This window comes from Jaculus jaculus, chromosome 17, assembly GCF_020740685.1.
Source record: "Jaculus jaculus isolate mJacJac1 chromosome 17, mJacJac1.mat.Y.cur, whole genome shotgun sequence".
Taxonomy (NCBI): domain Eukaryota; kingdom Metazoa; phylum Chordata; class Mammalia; order Rodentia; family Dipodidae; genus Jaculus; species Jaculus jaculus.
Window position 1 is genome coordinate 19,461,342 of NC_059118.1, and position 24,212 is coordinate 19,485,553.

At 39.8% G+C, this 24,212-nt stretch overlaps 1 protein-coding gene and 1 pseudogene across 6 annotated transcripts in view; one reads left to right on the plus strand and one right to left on the minus strand.

Moving 5' to 3' along the window:
* The window catches only part of Dock3 (dedicator of cytokinesis 3), a 455,655-nt gene that overhangs the window by 261,752 nt on the left and 169,691 nt on the right, over window positions 1-24,212 (plus strand). The window lies entirely within an intron of this gene.
* Window positions 994-5,626, minus strand: LOC123455585 (annotated as a pseudogene).

Below are 24,212 nucleotides of genomic sequence, written 5' to 3' on the forward strand. Positions count from 1 at the left end.
AAGGCTTGCAGTGTCCACTGTTGAGTATTTTCACTGGTGATTTCTCTCTCTCCCATTGAACTGCATGCAGACTGCCTTCTTCCAGCTTTCTGTCAGCTGATCTACATGGAGAAGGTTATCAGTTCAGTTCTAGCAGGATTTCTCAGTGGCCTTGCAGCCCAAGTATGTGGAGTTTTCAGCAGTAGGGTCTTACCATCTATTCCTGGTGAGAAACCAAGGGCCTCAACAATGGTCTGTAATGTTTTGGGGCCATCAGGGCCCTCCCTGGCCAACAACTCACTGGAAGGTATCCCATCCCTGGCACTGAAAATTTTCTAGTAAAAATATTTGGCTCCTGAGTGTTCCATTGTCCATAAAAGTAGGTTTCCATATGATTTATTTATATTCTCTTAGATTTTGATTAGCCCTTCCTCTGCCTTTTCTTTACTCAATCTCTTCCCCTGACCTCACTTGGGCCTTTTCACCCCTGTTGATCTATTCTTCTACTTACATATATATAATACCGTCCTATTAAGTACCCCCTCTCTTCCATTCTCTTCCCTTTATATCTCTTTTCTAGCTTATTGGCCTTTGCTGCTGAATTTTCTTACTATTCACACAGACGTCCAATCATCTGTAGCTAGGATCCACATATGAGAGAGAACTTACAACGTTTGACTTTCTGGGCCTGGGTTACCTCACTTAGTATAATCCTTTCCAGATCCATCCATTTTCCTGCAAATTTCATAACTTCATTTTTCTTTACCACTGAGTAGAACTCCATTGTATAAATGTGCCATATCTTCATTATCCATTCATCAGCTGAGGGACATGGAGGCGGGTTCCATTTCCCAGCAAGATTAAATTGGAATTTTTTAATAAGATATTTGAAAGAAAAATGGAAACAGAAAACCTTCAAGACTACAGCAGTGCCCTCTTATGAATGTTTATTTTGCATTCAGCATATAAAAATCAGGTGTCTTTACTAAAGGCAATGTCATTACAACACAGGAATCAGGCTTGTGAAATATAAGGGTATGTGCACAAACCAGTGAAGAGATACTGGCAAGGACACAGAACAGTGGGCAGGTGCTTTGTGAGTGAGGCTCTGAGAGATGTAGGACAGTGGTCCCAGGTTGGAGGTGGATGGACGCCTGCTCCACTGTCTTGGCTCCAAGGGGAGAGCAAACAACTAACGCAGAATTCAAGGAGGGGCCACTGCTGAGGCTCCCAAATCAAGTCTCTACTTTTGCCTCTCAAGATGTGTTCATAGACTTCAATAAGTCTCCTCAGGAGGATTTGCTTCCCATGGTGTAACTGATGATACAGGAAGCCTATGAGAATATTGCTATAATGGGGGAATCCAATATGCCCATCAACTTTTACATGAATTGTTTCTTGAAGGATCCTTGTTATCACCTTGAGGTTTAAGGTCACTCTAATGGACATCACCAATGTAGTACTGCTTTAGCATTTCCCTGGCATCATAGGAGTGCCTTGCATCTTCAGAATTTCACTTGCATCTACACCAACTTGTTCTAGCAGAATATCTTCCCCACCAGGATGCTTGTTGAGGAATTGGGTGACAGACTTATCCATGGATCACCATCCCTACTTCCTTTGAGGTGTTGTGCTGATAGTAGGTAACAGATACATCACTGCCTTCTCCTTTCTTCTCACTGCCAGTAGCCATTGGGCCTGAGACACCAGCATGCCACTGTCTGGTTTCTGTGGTTAACTTCCTCAAACTCCTGTCCTTACAGATGCTATTTCTTCTTTTTTTAATTTTTAATTTGTTTTCTTTTTTTTTTTAGAGACTGAAAATGAAAGAGAGAGAGAATTGGCATGCCAGGGCCTCAGCCACTGCACTAAAACTTCAGACACATGTACCACCTAGTGGACATGTGTGACCTTGTGCTTGCCTCACCTTTGTGGGTCTGGCTCACATGGGATCTTGAGAGGAGAACATGGGTCCTTAGGCTTTGCAGGCAAGTGCCTTAACCACTAAGCCATCTCTCCAGCCCCAGATGCTATTTCTAATCCACCATCTTCCCAGAGTCATATTTTATAGTGTCCCCTTTCTAATCTCTGATTTTGTTGATTTGGGTTTACCCTCTCTTCCTTTAGGTGAGTTTAGTAAGAGTTTGTAAATCTTGTTTATCTTTACATGGAACCAGCTCTTTGTTTCATTGATTTATTAAGACTTGCTTTATGGCCTAAAATTGGGTCTCTTTTGGATAAATTTCAGTGGACTATTGGAGAGAATCTGTATTCCACAGCTGTTTGATGAAATGTTCTATGGATTTTTGTTAAGTTCACTTGATCTAAGGAGCAGTTTAACTCTGAAGTTTCCTTATTTTTTTTTTCTGGTATGGATGATCTAGCTACTGATGATAGGGTAGTGTTAAAGTCTCCCAATATTAATGTATCTGAGTCTTATTTATATATATTATATACGTATATACATACACACATCTATACATATATACATTTATATATATACTTGATGTCTACTAGCACTTGTCTTTTTTTAACCATTTTTTCCTTATTAGTTGTGTACATACTCAGTGTGTAAACAGTACATGTTGGTACCATCCTTGCCCTTATCCTTGTCCTCCCCCTCCAAAGGGACCCTCCTCATTGGGGATGCCAGTTATCTCCATGGGGATTGTGGCTCATGCATTGTGGGGTAGCCATCAGTTATGAGGAAGAAGCAAGGTCTCTGTGCATAATGTCCCAACTTGTGGCTCTAACAATCTTTCCACACCCTCCTCCACAAATTTCCCTGAGTCATGTTGGGTTCATTTTAGATCTTCTTTGGTGATGAGGTCTTGGGAGCCTCTGTGTCTCTGGATATCTGGTTTGGTAAGAGTTGGGTGTTCTCTGTGTCTATCTCCTTCACCCTGGTGCTGACACCAAGTTCACCAAGAAAGCAGCACTCTTGCTCATTTTCCCAGTTCCTCTATGGTTTCAGCTGGGGCCCTGGTGAAGTGCGATGGGCTGATTCTCTCCACAGGTCCTGCTTCCATCCAAAAAAGATAAGCAGATTCTCCAAGGGAGTGAACTCAACACTGGATAAATGGGATAACCATTATTAGTTTAGAGAGAATTTAATAGGTGTAGGCCCTGTTGTAGCCCCAAGATTGGTGGGAGCTTGATATAGGAGAGTGAACTCATGTTTTGGATATGATTCTGACTTGTTTCCCAGTTCTGGCTATGGGTTCCGTTTCATTGAATGGATCCATTAGCCAATCTAAGAGCAGTTGGTTGCCCACCATGGCTGTGTGCCACTATTGCACTTGAGTGAGCATCATGTCCGGTTGTTTGCTGCTGAGTAGCTTAGACCACGAGTTGCTTGGACAGATTTTGGTCATTTTCCCCCAGTCGCTCATGTAGCACCTTCTCACACTAGATAAGCTAACTGTCTGGAGACTGACTCTCTTCCAGATTCCAGCCAGGTCTCTCCATGTTCCATACCAACAGCATATGGTGTCTTCAGCAGCAGGGTCTTACCATTAACCTTTGGTGGGTAATCAAGTAGCACTTGTCTTTTATTAAAAAATTAGATATGCCAACATTTGGTGCATATATGCCTAATAATTATAACTTCTGTATTTATTATGCCCTTTATTTTAATGTTTTCTGACCAATTTTGGCTGGAAATCTACCATATCAGGTAGGAGTGTAGCTACTTGTGTTTTGTCATTTGCAAATCCTTTTACTTTCAGTCTATATGGGTCTTTGTTAATGAGGGTTTTTTTTTTTAAGACAACTGCTGAATCCTCATTTTAATCCAGCCAGATAGCCTTGCTTCTTTTTAAAAAATTAATATTTTTTGCATATATAGATGGAATGTATGCATATATGTATACATGTGGACACGTGAGTGTATGTGTGTGTGTGTGTGTGTCTGTGTGTATGTGCAAGATAGAGGTTGACATAGGTGTTTTCCTTGTTCACTCTTTGCTTCATTTACCAAGGCATTGTCTCTCACTGGAATCTAGGGCTCACTGATTCAGCTAGTATAGCCAGGCAACTTGCCCTGGGGATTCCCTGTCTCCTACATGCCTGAATTACAGGAGGCCTCCATGTCACCTGGCATTTACGAGGTGCTGGGGATCTGAACCCTGGTCCTTATGTTTACATGGCAAGCACTTTACCAACTGAGTCATCTCCCTAGTCCCTATTCTGTGTCTTTCAGTTGAAATTAAGAACATTTACATTTAAGGTTATTAACTTAAAGTAGTGTTGTTATTTTATTGTTTTTTCCTGGTTCAAATATTGTTTGTTCTTACTGTTGTCTTTTATTCATTTTATGGATTTGCTGATTTACTGAGTTGGAAACATTTTGTTCTTTTCTTGTTCTTATTTATTCATCTAGTCATCTGAGCTCTAGTGTTTGTGACTTTCTTCCTCTATGTATAAGATTCATTTAGATATCTTCTGTATTGATGGCTTTAATATTCATGGATTGTGTAGCTTATTTTTATCTTGAAGGTTTTATCTCCACATTAATTTTAAAAGATAACTTTGCTGGATATAATAATTGGTTGGCAGTTGTTTACTTTCAGGGCTTGAAATATATCATTCCATGTTGTCTTGGCTTTTTTAGTTTCTTGTAAAACATCTGACATGATTTTGATGAGTTTGCCTTTGTAAGTGACTACGCATTTTTTTCTTTGCAGTTTTGAATATTTTTTGTTTTATAGTCTTGACATCATAGCCATAATGTGCTATGGATAGTCACTTCTAGTCATGCCTCCTTTACTCATGTATTAATATCTTTCCCTTAATTTGGGAAATCTTCTGGTATAATTTCAGTGAATAGATCCTCTTTATTTGTACGCCAAATCCTCCTTCTACCTGTAGATTCTTAGGTTTGGTCTTTTCATTATGTCTTAGAGTTCTTGAAACTTGTGGTCATGGTTAATTTTCCTCCTTATTATTACTCTCTGAATGTAGCAGTTGCTTGACTTTGTCTTTAGTCCCTGCTATTTGCTTAAAGAGTTTTTAGCCAAATTGTTTTCCTTCATTGTTTCAGCATTGTGTTCAGCAAACTGTATCTAGGTTAGTCTTGGGAGCTTGAATAAAAACTGCTAGGAAGAATGCATTTACACTATACAAAAGGGCCTGTCTTGAATGAAAGGAAACACCTTCCCTTTCTCCTTCCCTCCCTGCTTTCTTCCCTCCCTTCCTTCTTAAGGGGAGAGCATAATATTTGTCTATGGATATTTCAGATTTACTTTCAACTGAGAAGTACAGAAGAATTTTTGCATGTGTATGTGTGTATGTACATGTATGTACACATATACACATGCACATGGGAGTATGGATGTACATTGTGTGAAGGTGCACATGCATGTGGAGCCCATAGAACAACCTCATTCCTTGGGTGCCAGCTCCTTTTTTGAGACAGGGTACCCTGGCTGGCCATTGAGCCCAAAGAGTCAGCCTGTCTTTGCTTTTCTGGTGCTGGGATTACAGGTACCCACCACCACACCACACTACACATTTTTACATAGGTTCTCAGAATTGAACTTGGGATCTCATGTTTGTGAGGCAAGCTCTCTTCCCGGCCCATTAAAGCATATATTTAATCCCCATTAGCAAATTACCTGGAAACCAGTGTCAACTTGACTTCCTCCATGGACATAAGGATATAAAGCTTCCTCAGAACATGATCCACATGCTGGAGATGACAAAAATGAATTGACTTTGCATTGCTGTGTCCTGATAGCAGCACCTAGCCTTACTTAATCCCTGCTTATTCATCTTTGTGCTTCTTCTTGCAGTCAGGAGTTGGATCTTGGGGAAAGAGCAGAAATCATGAATGAAAGTAGCTGTTTGTAGCACCCTCATAACAGATCATTAAGCTACCATTTAGTTCATAATTTTCATGAGAAGAATCTGATTTCTAAGACCAAATAGAGACTCTATAATTATAAAATACTACTATTATAACTATCTGAGAATTTGTGACAAGAGACTTACTCATGTGTCTCTGTCTTAGAGAAAATGAAAAACGTCTCTTTAGTGGATTGTCATTCACAAGTCTATCCCAAATAAGGCAAGTAATTGCCTTATCATCTCTCAGTCTTTTAGGTGGGGAAACCATACCCTTCCAATAGACTAGGCGATACCAAAAGAGCTGAAGTAGGAGCTTGGCATGGACCTCCTGACCAAAAGATCTGGAGTGTCCTGTGTGGGTGATAAGGATCCTGAGGCTAGCTAAGTGTCCTTCATGCAACACCTCCAGGGGCTTTTTCAAGTGAGGTTTGGTTTGCAACAGTTCCCAGGAATATTTGCTCATTAACTACCCACACTGCCAGCACTTTTATCCACTGCTTAGTTCATGTAGTAAAATAATAAAGTATTGGCTTAGAAGTCAAGTGGATCCAATTTTAAATTTCAACTTCACCATATATACATATACACAAAATAAGTGGCTGCTGTTGCTGCTCAAACCGCAAGGTGATCAGTACCAAAGTGTCCTCCACATCCTTTGTCTGAGCTTCAGGATTGGGTTTTCTGTTCACCTACATGTGTCCTAAAACCACAAATCCAATGTGAACACATAAACTTGCTATTTTCCTTCTTTATACCATCTCTTGTTGATTTTACTTAATCCAATCAACTGCTGAATTAGTTCTGTCTCCTAAATATATTTATTTCATTCATTCACCTCCCTTCAGTCCCAACACTACATTATAACTTGTTTGGGCCACTCCAAGTACCCTGTTACTAATAGGGCTTTCACACTGCAGCCCAAGTGACTATTCTAAACTATTCTTATATCCTGCTGCTTCTCAGTGTTGAACGTTCAGGCTCACAAAGGGATTTTCTAAAATTGTTGAGCCTAACAACAATTGAGATGCTTTCTAAAAATATAGATTGTGGGGACTGGAGAGATGGCTTAGCTGTTAAGGTGCTTGCTGGCAAAGCCAAAGGATGCCTGTTCAATTCTTCAGAACCCACATAAGCCAGATACACAAGGAGGTGCATGCATCTAGAGTTCATTTGCAGTATCTGGAGGCCCTTAGTGCACCCATTTTCTCCTTCTCTCTCTTTCATAAATAAATAAATAAATAAATATATTAAATTAATATATAGATAGATAGACAGATCGATTGATTGATTGTGCTGGGCATGGTGATACATGCCTTTAGTCTCAGTACTTGGGAGGCAGAGGTAGGAGGATTGCTGTGTGAATTCAAGGCCAACCTGAGACCCAATAGTGAATTCCAAGTCAAGTTGGGCTACAGTGAGACCCTACCTTGAAAAAAACAAACAAAAAATACAGATTTCAGGACTTCCTCCAGGATCTATGTTCTCTAGAGATTCTGATATAGGATATCTGAGAAGTTTTTCAAAAGTCTACATTTCAAATGAGCTACCATGTAGTCATGATATCCAAGTTTGAAGAACCCTCACATATAATTTCACATTGTTGCACAATACTTCCTGACTACCCCATGCTCCCTAGTGCCCTTTAATGCATGCTTTTAGCTTCCCTGTGTGACAAGCTACATCATACTTCAGTCTACTTGGCATTCTCTCCTCCTCCCAGAATCCTTTCCTTGTTACCACTGAGCCTTTCCAAATACCAAAAGGCTGGCTATCTTTTAAAATTTTGCTTCAGTACTTCTTTGAGGAAGCCTACTTTCTCCCCAATACCCTGTCCTCCTTCTCTGCATTTATACCATTTTTACATTTTGATGTACTTTTTGTTTCTCTGTGCCTATGCCTCACTAGAGTTGAAACCTTGAGGACAAGAATTATTTGATATTATATTCTTAACACTAGCTCAGTTTCTAAAAACTGATAGGAGTTAGTGAGTGTTTGTGCAAAAAACAAATTAGTAATACTTAATCCTACCCATAACTGAGGGCTAACTCCACAATGCAGGACCCGTATACCTCAACAAGGGGAGAGGGTAGGTCATGGATGAGCCTAACAATGGTACCAAACTGACTATGTTTGCTGAATACAAACCTAATTAATAAAAAAGAAAAAAATTAGAAGTACTGCATCAGCTTTTCCTGAGGAGACCTGAGCAAATCTGTGTTCACCCAGATAGGGTATCAGTGACTATTTCATTACAGTCCAACTTGATGAACCAATAAATTTGTTGGGGTTACTTTTGGGGTGACCCTAAAGTAGCTGCATCACCACAAAATCCCACCCCATCAGAGATGACAACCTCATAAACGCTACATCCTGGAGGCCTGCTTTCATTTAACCTTTAATTTACTATGTACTCTGGCATGTCCCAAGATCACTTGCAACTGGGGGATGGCAGAAATAGAGTAATGGTTGGATCCCAGGTGAGGGTCCTGTGACCATCTCTTCATCTACTACCTACAGGACCAAGATAATCTCTACTTCAAGAGGTCAATGGGATAAGCAAGTTATACCTGGAGGGAAAAGCTATACTACAACAGGAAGAAACTCTCAAAAGAACCATTCCATTGTCAGTAGTTAAAAAAATGTTCTTTGGATCCCTAGGGTGTCTCAGGAACAGGTGGTGGTTAGAGTGGAAGCCTAAATAGAGAGGATCTCTGCTCTACCTGTATCTGGCCTTTCTTCTTTAATGTTTCCTGTGTTAGTGAACAGAGTAAGGTTTTGTTGAAGAGGAGGGAGAAATTGATACTAAAAATAAGTTTGGAAACCATGGCACTAGACTCTAATTTGCCTTTATTAAACTTCTTTGTGCACGTTTGTTCTATATGCTTTAATGTGAAGTGGGAAAACTTAAAAAGAACTTGAGAAATCAAGCCAAGTGATCTAAAGTAGAAAATTAATCTGGGAGGGCATATTAGAGATCTCCTAATCTGTTGGGTTATGCAGTGTAGTGCATCCTCAGTGCTGCCTGCCCATTTTGAAGTACCCAACAGTTACCATAACAGAGATGGGAAATGGTAGGCATCATCTCCAGAGAAGACCAGATGAGAGGCATAAAGATGAAATTACAAGAGTTAGGGGAATTCCACTGATTTTATTTGAGGGAACTGCTTTCATTTCCAAAACTTAGTCTTAGAAAGACTGTTTTTTAGCACAGTCTCTGCCTCAGTGTCCGGCCAACTGATATCTCATTGGCAGTCATCAAATACTTGCTAAAGGGATGCATGAATTGCTAGCAGTGAAGGAGGGTATGACATGCAATGCCATCCAGTAATTATAATGCTCATAAAAGCAAGTGATATTAAGACACCATTACACTTATCACAGATTTAAATTGTGGAATTCATTTGTAAGGTCTTGCTCAGTAATAAGAAATCAATGGAATTTGGTATAGTATCTGCCTATAGTTCACCATCATAAAGAAAACTAAATGTAGAGTGTTCCTCTTGTAACACAGTTCACTTACTGTTGCAGTCAGTTTCACATTGCTGGCAGAAAACACCTCGCCAAGAGCAGCTTGTGGGGAAAAAAGGGGGGGGGGGGCATTTTGGCTTACAGACTCAAGGGAAGCTCCATGATGGCAGGGGAAAACAATGGTATGAGCAGAAGGTGGACATTACCTCCTGGCCAACATCAAATAGACAACAGCAACAGGAGAGTGCCAAACACTGGTACGAGGAAGCTGACTATAACATGCATAAGCCCACCCCCAACAATACACTGCCTCTGGGAGGCTTTAATTCCCAAATTGCCATCAGCTGGAGACATAGCATTCAGAACACTCTAAGTTTATGGGGGACACCTGAATAAAACCACCACACTTACTTAAGAGAAAAACTGTCCAGGCACAGTGAAACAAGCCCATAATCTCAGAACTAAAGAGGAAGAAGCAGAGATAGGAGGATAATCACAGGTTTGAGGCCAACCTGCTCTATACAATAAATTCCAGGCATGCTAGGGTTACATACTATGACCTTATCTCAAAGAAACAAAAAATTAGGAGAACCAGGATCCATTGATAAGAAAAGAAGTGAGCCAACGTCTCACCATGAGATGTGCTACCTCAACCATATCTGCCAAGGCCTGGGATAAATTGCAGGGGAAGTGATGGCAAGAACACTGGCTGCTCTTACTGCTGTCCTGACAACCAGTCCCAGACTTATGGTGAAAAACATGATCAATCAAGACCTATCAAAATGGAAATCCAAAGGCTGCACAGAACTCAACATTAAATTTTACTGCCAACTGGCCTGCTATGGCTCAGAGAACATTGTGGTAGAGAGTGTGGGAAGATTTTAAGAGCCACAGAGTAGGTAGAAATACCCTGAGGCACAGTCCCTGTTACCCCACAGGAACTGACTGAGGCCTTCATGACCCTACAGTGAATATCATAACCCTACTGAGGAGAGTCTCCAGGGTAATGGGAGCTGAGGCAAGAGGATAAAAGAGAATAGCCTGTTTTAATTAATATAAAATAAAAATAATTAAAAATATTTAAGCTGGGCGTGCACCTTTAATCCCATCACTCAGGAGAGAGAGATAGAAAAATTGCTGTGAGTTGGAGGCCAACCTGAGAATACATAGTGAATTCCGGGTCAGCCTGAACTAGAATGAGACCCTACCTCAAATAACCAAGCAAAAAAATGTAAAAAGGAAACTAACATGTACCCCCACAGGAGGAAGTGTTAAGTATCTTTTCTTTTGAACGAGACAGAGAAAGAATGGCCTGTTGCTATTCTGTAAATCTATGTACATATAGAAAATATCATAAATAAACTTGACTCTTTTGTCCATAATTTCCTTTCATTATACTGGTATGTATTGTGTGTATAGGTGTATGTGTATGTGAGTTTGGGTGCCTACTTGCCATGGTACATGTGTGGAGCTCAGAGAACAACTTTGCCTTCACCTTATTTGAGGCAGGATCTCATTGCTCATTGCTGTGAACTCCAGGTTGGCTAGCCTTCCAGTTTGGGGGATTACAGACATTCACTAGGATCAGAACTCAGGTTTTCATGCTTATGCAACAAGTGTTTAACCACTGAGCAATCTTCTCAGCCCTAGACTATCCCTTTAAATCTTTGGGTAATGAGAGTAGTTACTAACAAGTAGAGTCAACCAGCATTTATAATACTGTCCTTATAGACTCTGTTGTATATAGAAGTGGGTTGTGAGGTCAGATATCACCAGTCCTATTCATACATAAAACACATACCAACATTTTAAACCTCTGAGAAGTCCTGTAAAGTATGCTGCTGTCTAACTGCTTTCACTGCAGCATTTTCCAACATATCTGGCCACTTCTTTTGCATAAAAGCTGCTGTCAAGTCATAGGAACATTGGATAGGTTTTGATTTCAAGTAGTTTGAACATTATTGGAAAATGTCATTTATTTTTCACATTCATTAGAGATTCCTGTAAAATTCAAATAGTAAAATATATGTGTACAGCCTTCTGAAATTAAGAAAGTTATTCTGAGTTTCATAAATTGTTCAGTAGACCAGGTGAGGCCAGAGCATGGATGACTCTAAAAAGTATGAAGCTTAGATGGGCACTAAAGAGAACTAATCATAAGAGCCTCCCTTCGCTGTTGGCAGAGAGAAGGTCCATAATTCACATAGGTCCCAGAAACCCTGTTCACCTAGGAATTTGTCTCCCCTACCCTTTTATTGTTCTGTGGCTTGGCACCTGCTTCTTCCATATAGGTACCCCCTTTTTAAGGGTAGCCAAACCAAATTGCAGCCTGTGATAGGAAAAGCAGTGGTGTGCCTTACTTCCAAGGAAGAGTATAGAAATAATAGCATATTTTCTTGCAAAAGTATAATCGTGCTGTTCATATACCCATAAAAATTATTACCAAGTTAAGAGCTAATTGAGTAACTGTTCTACTGATCCTATACATAGAATGAATCAATTGCTTCAACAGAGATAAATATAGTACAAATGGTAAGTTGTAGGGATATAGAAATTCTAATTACCTTGATTCTGTCATTGCATATTATTATATATAATTACATATTATATATATTATACATATTATATATATATATTAACCATATCAGTCCCCCAAATATTACAGTTTAAAAAAATGAGAAGTTGCTTTTTTGTTTCTTTGAGGTATAGTTTCACTCTAGCCCAGGCTAAACTGGAATTCACTATGTAGTCTCAAAGTGGCCTTGAACCCATGGTGATCCTTCTACCTCTGCCTCTCAAGTGCTGGGATTAAAGGTTTGTGCTACCACGCCTGTCTTGAAAAGAAATTTTTAAAGTGAGCAAAGTTTCCCTATTAAGTAAATCTTAATTGAAATAAAAGCAAACAAGTCAGTCATCGTGGTGCTTGCCTATAAGCCTAGCCCTCCAGAGGGCAAGAGAAGGTTGAGAGTTTGAGGCCAGCCTGCCTATATAGAACAACCTGTCTCAAATGAACAAACAAGAAGCTTAGAGATATACTGTGGTGATATAATAGACATGACTGTTCCTTTGTTGTCACCATTTGCTTTTCTTCTTACAAATTATCTTTTCTCTTTTTTCCTGTTAATGTCTTTACTGGCGCCTTTTTAACTGTCCTGTGCTATTCTTTCTTTTAAAAACTAGTTCTTATTTATTTGTGAAGAGATAGAGAAAGAAAGAGAAATGGGCATGTCAGGGTCTCTTGCCACTACAAATGAACTCCAGACACATGCCCCACTTTGTGCATCTGGCTTTATGTGAGTTCTGGGAAACTGATCCCAAGCCAGTAGACTTTGCAATCAAGCCTCTTAAACAGCTGGGCCATCTCCTCAGCCCTGTTCTTGTTTACTGTTTCTCTGATGAGCATTCTGTTGCTAAAACTACAGATGTATTTGCATCTGTACCTATTGTTTCCTTATTCACTGATTTCTAGATTGTTAGTCTTCATCTCTTAGAGGATCTTATTTTACCAGTCCTTCTTTTGCCTTTGTCTTCATCATTCACTAACATTGTCCCATGCCATTCTTCACTCTCAACTGAGTATTCTAATTGTTTCACATTCTAACTGGTTTTTTGGTTTACATGTTTTTTGTTTTGTTTTGTTTTGTTGTCAGTGTTAAAGATCAAATGTAGGTTCTTATGAATGCTAGGTTTCCCCGTGTTATGTGTATTTTTTGGTGTGCATGTTGTTTGTTGTTTTTGTCTGCAGGTACATGAACACTAGTGTGAATGTGTATGTGAAGGCCAGAGGACAACATTGGGTATTGTTCCTCAGGAATTCCATCCACATCTTTTTTATTTTAATTTTTATTTATTTATTTATTTGAGAGAGAGAGAAAGAGGCAGATAGAGAGACTATATGTATCAGGGTCTTCAGCCCCTACAAATAAACTCCAGACACATGTATCTCCATGTGTATCGGGGCTTACATGGGTCCTGGGGAATTGAACCTGGGCCCATTGGCTTTTCAGGCAAGTTCCTTAGCCACTAAGCATTCTCTCCAGCCCCCCACACCTCTTTTATGAGAAGGTCTGTCATTTGGTTGGAGCTCACCAAGTAGCTTAGACTAAGTGGCCAGTGAGCCCCAGAGATCCTCCTGTTTCTACCTTCCTAGTACTGGGATTACTGGTGTGTATAACCACACTCAACATTTTTATGTGGGTACTGGAGATCAAACTCACGTCCTCATGCTTGCCAGGCAAATACTTGACTAGCTGAACCATCTCTCTTTCACTATTTTTTAAATTTTTATTTATTTGTTTATTTATTTATTTATTTATTTATTATTTGAGAGCGACAGACACAGAGAGAAAGACAGATAGAGGGAGAGAGAGAATGGGCGCACCAGGGCTTCCATCCTCTGCAAACGAACTCCAGACGCACGCGCCCCCTTGTGTACCTGGCTAACGTGGGACCTGGGAACCGAGCCTTGAACCGGGGTTCTTAGGCTTCATAGGCAAGCACTTACCGCTAAGCCATCTCTCCAGCCCTCTTTCACAATTTTTTATTTGCATTTCTCTAATGGCTTGTGTTTTCTTATACATGTTTTCCATCCTCATTCTTTGTTGAAAGGTACTGTCTAAAATTTTTTTCCACTGTTAATTGAACTCTTTATACTATTGAGAAGAATTGTTTGTATATTCTCAATACAGTTCTTAGATGGTTTTAAGTGTTTATTAGTGTATATTAATTATATGACTTAAAAGTTTTATTAATTTTCATACATATATGTAATGCATTTTGATCATATCCATTCCCCTTACCTTATCTTGTCCCATTCCTGCTGATCCCTTTCCCCTTCCCAAGTAGTATTCTTCCTACTTTCATATCTTTGTGTATGTGTGTGTCATTGAATTTAATTAGGGTTATTTTAAGGAACATGTGTGAGAGTTTATTTACATTTACAATTACTTCAGTGGTATAATAATCCCTGGGCAACTCACCAGGGATTATTATACCACTGAAGTAATTGTCTGTCTCTCTCCCCTGGCAACCATTAACTACTTCCAGATCCATAGAGAGGATGCAACCTCATGAGTCATCTCCCCCTCTATGATAAACTATTGATAACCCCAGTCTTATGAAGCTCACCATGCAATGCCCAGAAGGGAGAATTCTGCAACATTCCATCTGGCTCTTACATTCTTTCCAGCTCCTCTTTCTTGATGTTCCCTAAGCCTTGAAATGGTAATATAGATGTCTTATTTGGAGATGAGCAACAGTCAGCTATTTTCAGCATTTTAATCTGTTATGAGTCTCTGCAGTAAACCACTGTCCACTGAAAAAAGAAGTTTTCTTCTGGGTGAGATGGCAGAATAGGGGCCATACTAAAGCAACCTGGAGGGCAATAAGCAGAAAAACAACAAAATACACTCTTCTACCAAAAAGTGAAGGTGTATAAGAAATTATCAACCACAGCAGAGAAGTAGGAGAGATCCAGAGCTTTTAGAGAGCACAGAAGCTGCTCCAGTGGTGGTGCAGGTCTGTGTGGCTGCCAGGTTCTGCCTGCTGCATGAGAAACCAGGTGGAGGGATTTTCCACTCACACCATCCTCCTCGCAAACTCAAGAGACCTGAAGAAGAATACAGCAGGGAGCAGCTGAGCAGCTCATGAGGAAGAGAATTGCAGGGACCAGCCCCGCAGTTCCTGTACAATTTCAAGCGCCCTCTACAGCCTCCCTTCCCCCAACTGCCAGAGCCAGCAACCACCAGAGACCTGGAGAAGGGAACTCAGCAACACAGCACCAGTGACCAGAGAAGCGACCCATGGAGCCAGCCAGCCTACCTGAGCCCACTGTTCAGGAAAAAGGGACTCAAGCAGGCATACAACATAGCTGAGACCAAAGCCATCCCAAAAGGTAATAGGGCTTATACCAGGTCAGTAAACACCAAAAGGCCTTTTATATAGGCCTGCATTGGAAGTGCTAATTGCATCTTCCATGCCAGAGCAAATTATATGTTAAATCTGATGGATGGTCTGGTTTGCCCATCTTAAATAAGCTATATTTTGAAGTTGTCATTTGTTGCTTCCTGATTTATAGTGCCTATGTCTCTTCCACTGTCATTCATGGGGGCAGGGTCTCACTCTACCACAGGTTGACCTAGAACCCTTTACAGACCAGAAATCTCAGCCTCCCAGTTGACAAGATTAATGGTGTGGGACAACACACAGCATTGGGGACCTTGGCAGATGATCTGTTTGTTTTAATATCCACTCTTACATAAATAATCCCTGCTGAATTTGATTGAATTTATACAGTGTTCCATTGAACTTCAGAATTTGCCTGTATTTTTCTCCACCCAGCCTACTGAAATATTTGCATAGCAGACAAATCCAACACCTAGGGCCACTTTTGCTGTTACTCAGTCATTTAAGAGCCACACCTGGCACCATAAGCTCCTATATAAGATATATAATATCAGATTTATACATCTAAGAATGCTGCAGATAATTAGAAAACCCAAGGCATCAAATTAACCCAAGAGGCAAAAATCTCTACATTATAATAAAAGAAACACAAAACATCAAGACAATATAATTCCACCAAAAATTGTAAATTCATTAGAAGTTACCTCCAGTGAGAATGATTTAGATGAAATGCCTAGGAAAGATTTCAAAATAATGATATAACTATATTCAAAGAAATCAAAAGAATCAAGGAATACACAGGAAACCAATTTAATGAAATAAGGACATCAATATAAGATATGAATAAGAAAATGGAAATACTGAAGAAAAAGCCTGTCAGAAATACTAGCAATGAAAAACACAGTAAGTCAAATAAAACACTCTATAAAAAGTCTCACCAATAGAATAGATGAAGGATAGAACAGAATATCTAAACTAGAAGAACAGGTGGCAGATTTAATACAATCCAACAAGGAGAAAGACAAGCTAATAGGAAGGTATGGATGGGAATTTCAAGATATTTAGGACACTATTAAAAGATAAAACATAAGAATTCAGGGTATAGGGCTGGAGAAATGGCTTAGCAGTTAAGGTGTTTGCCTGTGAAGCCTAAGGACCCAGGTTCGAATCTCTAGGTCCCACATAAACCAGATGCACATGGTGGCACATGCATCTGGAGTTCATTTGCAGTGGCTAGAGGCCCTGGTGTGCCCATTCTCATTCACTCCCTATCTCTCTCTCTAATAAATAAATAAAAATGTCTAATAAGAAATAAAAAAAAAATTCAGGGTATAGTAGAAATAAAAGAATTTCACTCCAAAGGCATAGTAGTATCAACAAAATCATAGAAGAAAATTTCCCCCAAATTGGCAAGGAGATGCCAATGCAGATACAGGAAACCTTTAGAACACCAGACAAAACCTAGAAAGAACCTCTCCATGTTATAATTAAACTAAAATGTTATAATTAAACCACCAAACATGCTAACTAAAGAAAATATATTGAAAGAAGTTAGAAAAAGCAAGTCATTTATAAAGAAAGGCAAGCCCATCAGGTTCACAGAAGATTACTCAACACAAACTTTAAAATGATGTATTCCAAGTGGTGAAAGATAACTGTCAACTCAGATTATTTTATCCAGCAAAACTATCCATCCAAATTGATGGAGAAATTAGGACATTAGGAATATATGACCACTAAGCCAGAAATTACTTGAAGAGACCCTTCAAAGCATACACATGAAGAAACAGGAAAAAATAAACCATACTCACAGTTAATACCAGAGAATAAAGGGAAAACATGAAGCAGTACAAAACAAGAAGAATGGTGAGAAATAAATGCATGCCTTTCAATAATAACTCTTACTATCAATGGCGTCAGTGGCCCAGTTGAAAGACACAGGCTTGCAGATTGGATTAAAAGGAAGGTTCCTTTTGTTTGTTGCCTCCAAGAAACTCACCTCTCCATAAAAGACAGACACTGTCTTAGGGGGAAAGAATGGGAAATAGTATTTCAAGCAAATGGGCCTAAGAAACAAGCAGGTGTTGCTATTCTAATATCTGACAATATAAACTTTAAACCAACATTAGTGAGGAAAGATAAAGAAATGAGCAGAAGGTGGACATCACCCCCTGGCCCACATAAGGTGGACAACAGGAACAGGAGAGTGTGCCAAACATTGGCATAGAGAAAATGGCTATAACGCCCATAAGCCCGTCCCCAACAATACACTGCCTCCAGGAGGCTTTAATTTCCAATTGCCATCAGCTGGGGAAACTAACATCGAGAACACCTAAGTTTATGGGGAATACCTGAATCAAACCACCACAAACCCTAACCAAGGAAGTGAAGTGAAAGATCTCTACAATGAAAACTTTAAAACACTCAAGTGAGATATTGCAGAAGACACTAGAAAATGGAAAGACATCCTATGTTCTTGGATTGGGAGACTCAATACTGTGAAAAGGTCAATTTTACCAAAAGCAATCTACACATTTAATACAATTCCCATTAATATTCTAATGCCATTCTTCATGGAAATAGAAAAAAATCTAAAATTCATTTGTAAGTACAAAAAACCTTGAATAGCCAAAACAATTTTAAGCAACAAAAATAAGGCTGGTGGTATCACCATACCCAATTTTTTCCTATGAATATTTTTTTTTATTTATTAATTTGAGAGCGATAGACACAGAGAGAAAGACAGGTAGAGGGAGAGAGAGAGAATGGGCGCGCCAGGGCTTCCAGCCTCTGCAAACGAACTCCAGACGCGTGCGCCCCCTTGTGCATCTGGCTAACGTGGGACCTGGGGAACCGAGCCTCGAACCGGGGTCCTTAGGCTTCACAGGCAAGCGCTTAACCGCTAAGCCATCTCTCCAGCCCATCCTATGAATATTTTTAACTATTTTTTTTTATTTAGTTGTGTACACAGTGTATAAACAGCCATGTTGGTACCATTGTTAGCCTCCTCCCTGTCCTCCCCCCCTCCTCCAAAGGGACCCTCCTCATTAGGGAATGTGGGTCATGCCTTTGTGGAGATAACCATCATTTATGGGGAGGAGGCAAGGTGTCTGTGCATAATGTCCCAACATGTGGCTCTAACAATATTTCCGTCCCCTCTTCCTCAAAGTTCCCTGAGCCGTGTTGGTTTTTTTTTTTTTTTTTTTTTTTTTTTAGGTCTACTTCAATGATGAGGTCCTTGGAGTCTCTGTGTCTCTGGATATCTGATTTGGGAGGAGTTGAATGTTCTCTGTATCTATCTTCTTCACCCTTATGCTGATACCGGGTTCGCCAAGAAAGCAGCACTCTTGCTCATTTTCCCAAGGAAACAGTCTGATAGCTTTCTTTTCTTATGACCTCTCTGCCTGGTTTTGGTATTAGGGTGATACTAGCTTCATAGAAATACTTGAGGAGCTATCCCTGTGTTCCGATTGTGTGACACATTTTGAGAAAAATTGGTTTCAGTTCTTCCATGAAGGTGTGATAAAATATAGCTGAGAAGCCATCTGGTTCTGAACTTTTCTTTTGGGGGAGGTTTTTAATTATCTTTTCAATCTCAATGGGTGTGATAGGTTTGTTTAGGAGATTAATCTGCCCTGAGTTTAGCTTTGGTAGGTGGTATGTGTCCAGGAATTCATCTAGTTCCTCCATATTATCCAGTTTTATGGAGTAGAGGTTTTTGAAATAAGTCCTGATGATTCTCCCAATTTCACTTATGTCTGTTGTGATCTTTCCTTTTTCATTTCTAATTTTGTTAATTTGAAGCATCTCTTTTTCTTTCTTTTTGTTTGATCAAATTGGTCAGGGGCTTATCAATCTTGTTTATTTTTTTCATAGAAGCAGCTCTTTGTTTCATCAGTTTTCTTAGTTTCCAATTCATTAATTTCTGCTCTGATCTTAATTCTTTCTTTCTGTCTGGAGCTTTTTGTGTTGGATTCTCCTTGTTTTTCTAGTACCTTTAGGTAGATGGTTAGGTTATTGATTTGGGATCTCTCTGTCTTTGTTATAAAGGCATTCAGTGCTATGAATTTTCCCCTGAGGACCACCTTCATTGTGTCTTATAAGTTTTGGTACGTCATGTTCTCATTGTCATTCAGTTCTAGAAATTTTACCATTTTGTTTGATATTTCGTCCACTACCCATTTATTGTTTAAAAGTGTGTTGTTCAGTTTCCAGGAGCTGGTGGGATTCCTGGCATGTCTTTTGTTCTTAATTTCTAGCAGTATAGCATTGTGACCTGATATCAGGCAGGAAATTATGTCTATCTTCCTAAATATATGGAGGCAGGCTTTATGACCCATCATATGGTCTATTTTAGGGAAGGTTCCATGAGCTGCTGAGAAGAATGTATAATCTGTGGATTTTGGGGAGAATGTTCTGCAGATGTCTGTTAGGTCTAATTGATCTATGGTTTTGTTGAGCTGTCTTACTTCCCTGTTAATTTTTCTTTGGACAATCTATCTGTTGCTGATAGTGGAGTATTGAAGTCCCAAACTATGATGGTGTTGGTGGTTATTTTTGTTTTGTTGTCAAGTAGGCTTTATTTTATGAATTGTGGTACACCTGAGTTTGGTGCATAAAGATTGATGATTGGGGTATCCTCTTGTTGGATCGTTCCCTTGTTAAGAAGTGGCCTTTTTTGTCTTTTTTGATTACTTTTGGGTTGAAGTCTATTTTAACCAATATTAATATAGCTACACCTGCTTGTGTCTTATTTCTGTCCACTTGGAATATCATTTTCCATCCTTTCACCCTGACAAGGAGTGTATCTTTAGTGGTGAGGTGGGTTTCTTGAAGACAGCAGATTGAGGGGTCTAATTTTCTGATTTACCCTGTTAGCTTACGTCTCTTGATGGGTGAATTAAGGCCATTAATATTTAGGGTAATAACTGTGAAGTTTGATTTAATCCCTGCCATATGGTGGTGATTTATGTGGTTTGGTGTTTTCATGGACTTTGTAGTTTTTTGTGCCTCCTCTGACTTTGGTTATTGTGATCTGCTTCTTTTTTTATTTATTTATTGTTGTTTATTTATTTATTTGAGAGCAACACAGAGAGAAAGAGGCAAACAGACAGAGAGAGAAAGAGGCAGACAGACAGAAAGAGAGAATGGGCACGCCAGGGCCTCCAGCCACTGCAAACGAACTGTGCACCCCCTTGTGCATCTGGCTAATGTGGCTCCTGGGGAGTTGAGCCTCAAACGGGGGGCCATAGGTTTCACAGGTAAGCGCTCAACCACTAAGCCATCTCTCCAGCCTGTGATCTGCTTCTTGTAGGCAATTGAGGTTGGTTATTTTAGTCTTCTGTGTGGAGAATTCCCTAAAGTACTCTGTGCTTTGTGTTCATATAGTTGTAAAGCTGAGTTTTATCATGGGAAGTTTTTATTTCACCATCTGTTATGATGTGTACTTTTGCTGCATAGTAGTTTGGGTTGAAGGCATAAATTCTTAGGCTTTGCAGTGTTCCATTCCAGGACCTTCTGGCTTTTAGGGTTTCCATTGAGAAGTCTGAGGGAATTCTGATGGGGTTACCTTTATATGTAATGTATTTTGTCTCTCTTGCTGCTTTTAGGACTTTCTCTTTGTTTTCAATGTTTAGGGTCTTAATGATAATATGTCTTGGAGAATTTCTCTTTTGGTCCAGTCTGTTTGGAGTTCTGTTAGCTTCTTTTTAACTTGATGGGACCTTGTTTTGAGAGAGTGGGAAGGTTTTCTTCATTAATTTTGTTGAATAAGTTCTCCATGCCTTTGATCTGAATTTCTTCCCCTTCAGGTATTCCCATGATCTGAATATTGGGATGTTTAAGGGTATCCCACAGTTCTCTTATGTTGTGCTCACAAAAGTTTTTGAAATTATTGAAACTTTTGGATTCACGAGCTGTTTCTTCTGTTTTGTCTAAGTTTCTGTACTAAGTTTCTATACTCCACATGACTGACTCTATTCTTGAGAGCTTCTATAGAGTTTTGGGCTTTTTCAATTTGGTTTGTATTTTCTACTGCTTTTTTAAAAAATTTTATTAACATTTTCCATGATTATAAAAAAAAATCCCATGGTAACTCCCTCCTTCCCCCCCTACTGCTTTTTTAATGTATAGTTTCCATCCCTCTGTTGAGTTCCCTTTTCACATCTTTTTCTGATTTTCTTAATGCATCTTGTAATTCATCCTTGCATTTAATTATGTCTTCATTGAGCTTAGCCAGCTGATTATTGAGGTCTTCTTTTTTTTTTCTCTCTCCTTCAGATCATTATTTAACTGTCTTTGGAACCCTTCCTGGTTCTTTTCTATTAGGTGTAATGGAGCAAGTACAGCATTCATACAAATATTGGCCCTTTGTTGATTTTCTGCAAGTTTTGCTATTTGCTTGCCCAGGGTTGCATAGCTTGAATCTTCATCTTGGGGTTCTGATACTATTGTCTTTTCTCTGTTTTGATTAAAGACATCCATTGTGAGACTGGGCAATCTTATTGGATTACTTGCATTTGATTTTTTTCGTGTTATTTCTTTTGCGCTGTGGTCTGCCCATCACAGTGTAGGAATTTTATTTAATTTAGGAGGAAGTTGTAGTCTACCCTTGAAGTATCTTCAGTGATTGTTCCCTTTTATGTTTGCTTCAACTAGGTTTCTTATGTCATTTGGGCCTGTCTGCTCAGAGGAAGGAGCCCATGAGGCTCTGGTGGGGGCCCAGGAGCCTAATGAAGGGTCTAGTTGTTTGGTGATTCGGGATATGGGATGGCATGATCAGGTGGCCCGAGGAGACCAGGGGTGGGGGGAATGGGACAAAGGAGACTGGTTTTGCACCTGGGCTGCACGGGGGGGGGGGGGGGGGATGGGAATGTGTGATGATTCCATGATGCTGAGGGGTGAGGGGATGGGATAACGGATCCATTGGAACCCTGTAGCAGGGGCTGGATGGGGCTACTGTGTCCTGTGACAAGGCAGGGTGGGGATGTAAGACTGTATTCACACGTGGAGGTCTCCTGGGGGAACACTAGCCTGCTGGTCTAGGTCCGCGCATGGGGTGGGGAGGTGGCAGCAAGAGGAATGGCAATCGCATGCAGGGAGCTATGCTAGCCTGCTGGCCTGGGTCCACTTAGCCTGCTGTTCATGTAGGAGGAACCGGGGCTGGGACTACAGCTAGGATGGCTGCCTGGGGGTGGGGTGAGGGACTGGTGGGCTACCCGAGCACATGGGAATCAATGGATTCCCTATTTTGCTCATCTACACCCTCCCACTGGAGGTCTACTAGGATCTGCAAATCCCTAAAAACCCCAATGAGCCCTAAATGTTTTGCCTTTCCTTCTCCGGTAGGTGAGGCGTGGTTAGGCAGATGTCATCTTGACTAGAAGTCAGCATATTCGATTTTAAGCTATATTATAAAACCATAGTAACAAAAACAGTATGGTACTGGCACAAGGACAGACACATAGATCAATGGAACAGAATAGAGGACTCAGATGTTAATTTGGGGAGCTACAGCCATTGATTGTTCAGCAAAAATATGCATTGGAGAAAAGACAGCCTCTTCAACAAATGTTGCTGGGAAACTTGGATATCTATATGTAGAAGAATAAAAATAGATCCTAGTCTCTTTCCATGTACCAGAATCAAGTCCAAATAGATCAAAGACCTTAATCTCAGACCTGAAACTCTGAACTTGCTAGAGGAAAAAGCAGGGAAGCCAGGCCTGGTGGTGCATGCCTTTAATCCCAGCACTTGGGAGGCAGAGGTAGGAGGATCGCCATGAGTTCAAGGCCACCCTGAGACAACAGAGTTAATTCCAGGTCAGCCTGAACCAGAGTGAGACCCTACCTCGAAAAACAAACAAACAAAAAAAAGCAGGGGAAACCCTTAAACATATTGGCATAGGCAATGACTTTCTGAATGTAACCCCAATTGCTCAGGAAATAAAACCAGTAATCAGCCACTGGGACCTCATGAAATTACAAAGCTTTTGTACAGCAAAAGACACTGTGAATAGAGCAAAGAGGAAACCTACAGAATGGGAGAAAATCTCTGCCAGCTATACATCTGACCAAGGAGTAATATCTAGGATATACAAAAAACTAATAAGAAATCAAACATTCCGGGCTGGAGAGATTGCTTAGTGGTTAAGGCGCTTACCTGCAAAGCCAAAGACCTCAGTTCGATTCCCCAGGACTCACGTAAGCCAGATGCACATGGCGGCACATGCATCTAGAGTTTGTTTGCACTGGCTGGAGGCCCTGACGTGCCCATTCTCTCTATCTATCTATCTGCCTCTTTCTCTCTCTGTCTGTTACTCTCAAATAAATAAATAAATAATAAACAAGAAATATATATAAAAAAAGAATTTGGTATTGTATATATGTAAGTAGAATGATTGAGATGGGGAGGTAATATGACGGAGAATGGAATTTCAAAGAGGAAAGTGCGGGGGGGGGAGGGTATTACCATGGGATATTTTTTATAATCATGGAAATGAAAATTAGTTAATAAAAATTGTGAAAAGATAAAACATAAAATAAAATAAATTTTTGTAAAAAAAAAAAGAAAGAAATCAAACATCCCAATTAAAAAATGGGCTGAGGAACTAAATAGAGAGTTCTCAAAAGAAGAAATACAGATGGCATGTAAACATAAAAATGTTTTACATCCTTAGCCATCAGGGAAATGCAAATTAAAACTACTTTAACTTTCTATCTCACTCCTGTCAGAATGGCTATCATCAAGAAAACAAATGACAATAATTGTTAGTGAGGATACAGAAAAAGAGGAACCTTTCTACACTGTTGGTGGGAATGTAATATGGTAAAGCCATTGTGGAAGTCAGTGTGGAGGTTCCCGGTACAGATAAAAATAGATTTAGTGTTCACTTCAGCAACACATATACTAAAAATAGATTTACCATATGACCCAGCTATAGCACTCCTAGGCATATATCCTAAGGACTCTTCTCACTACCTTAGAGATACTTGCAGAACCATGTTTATTGCCAC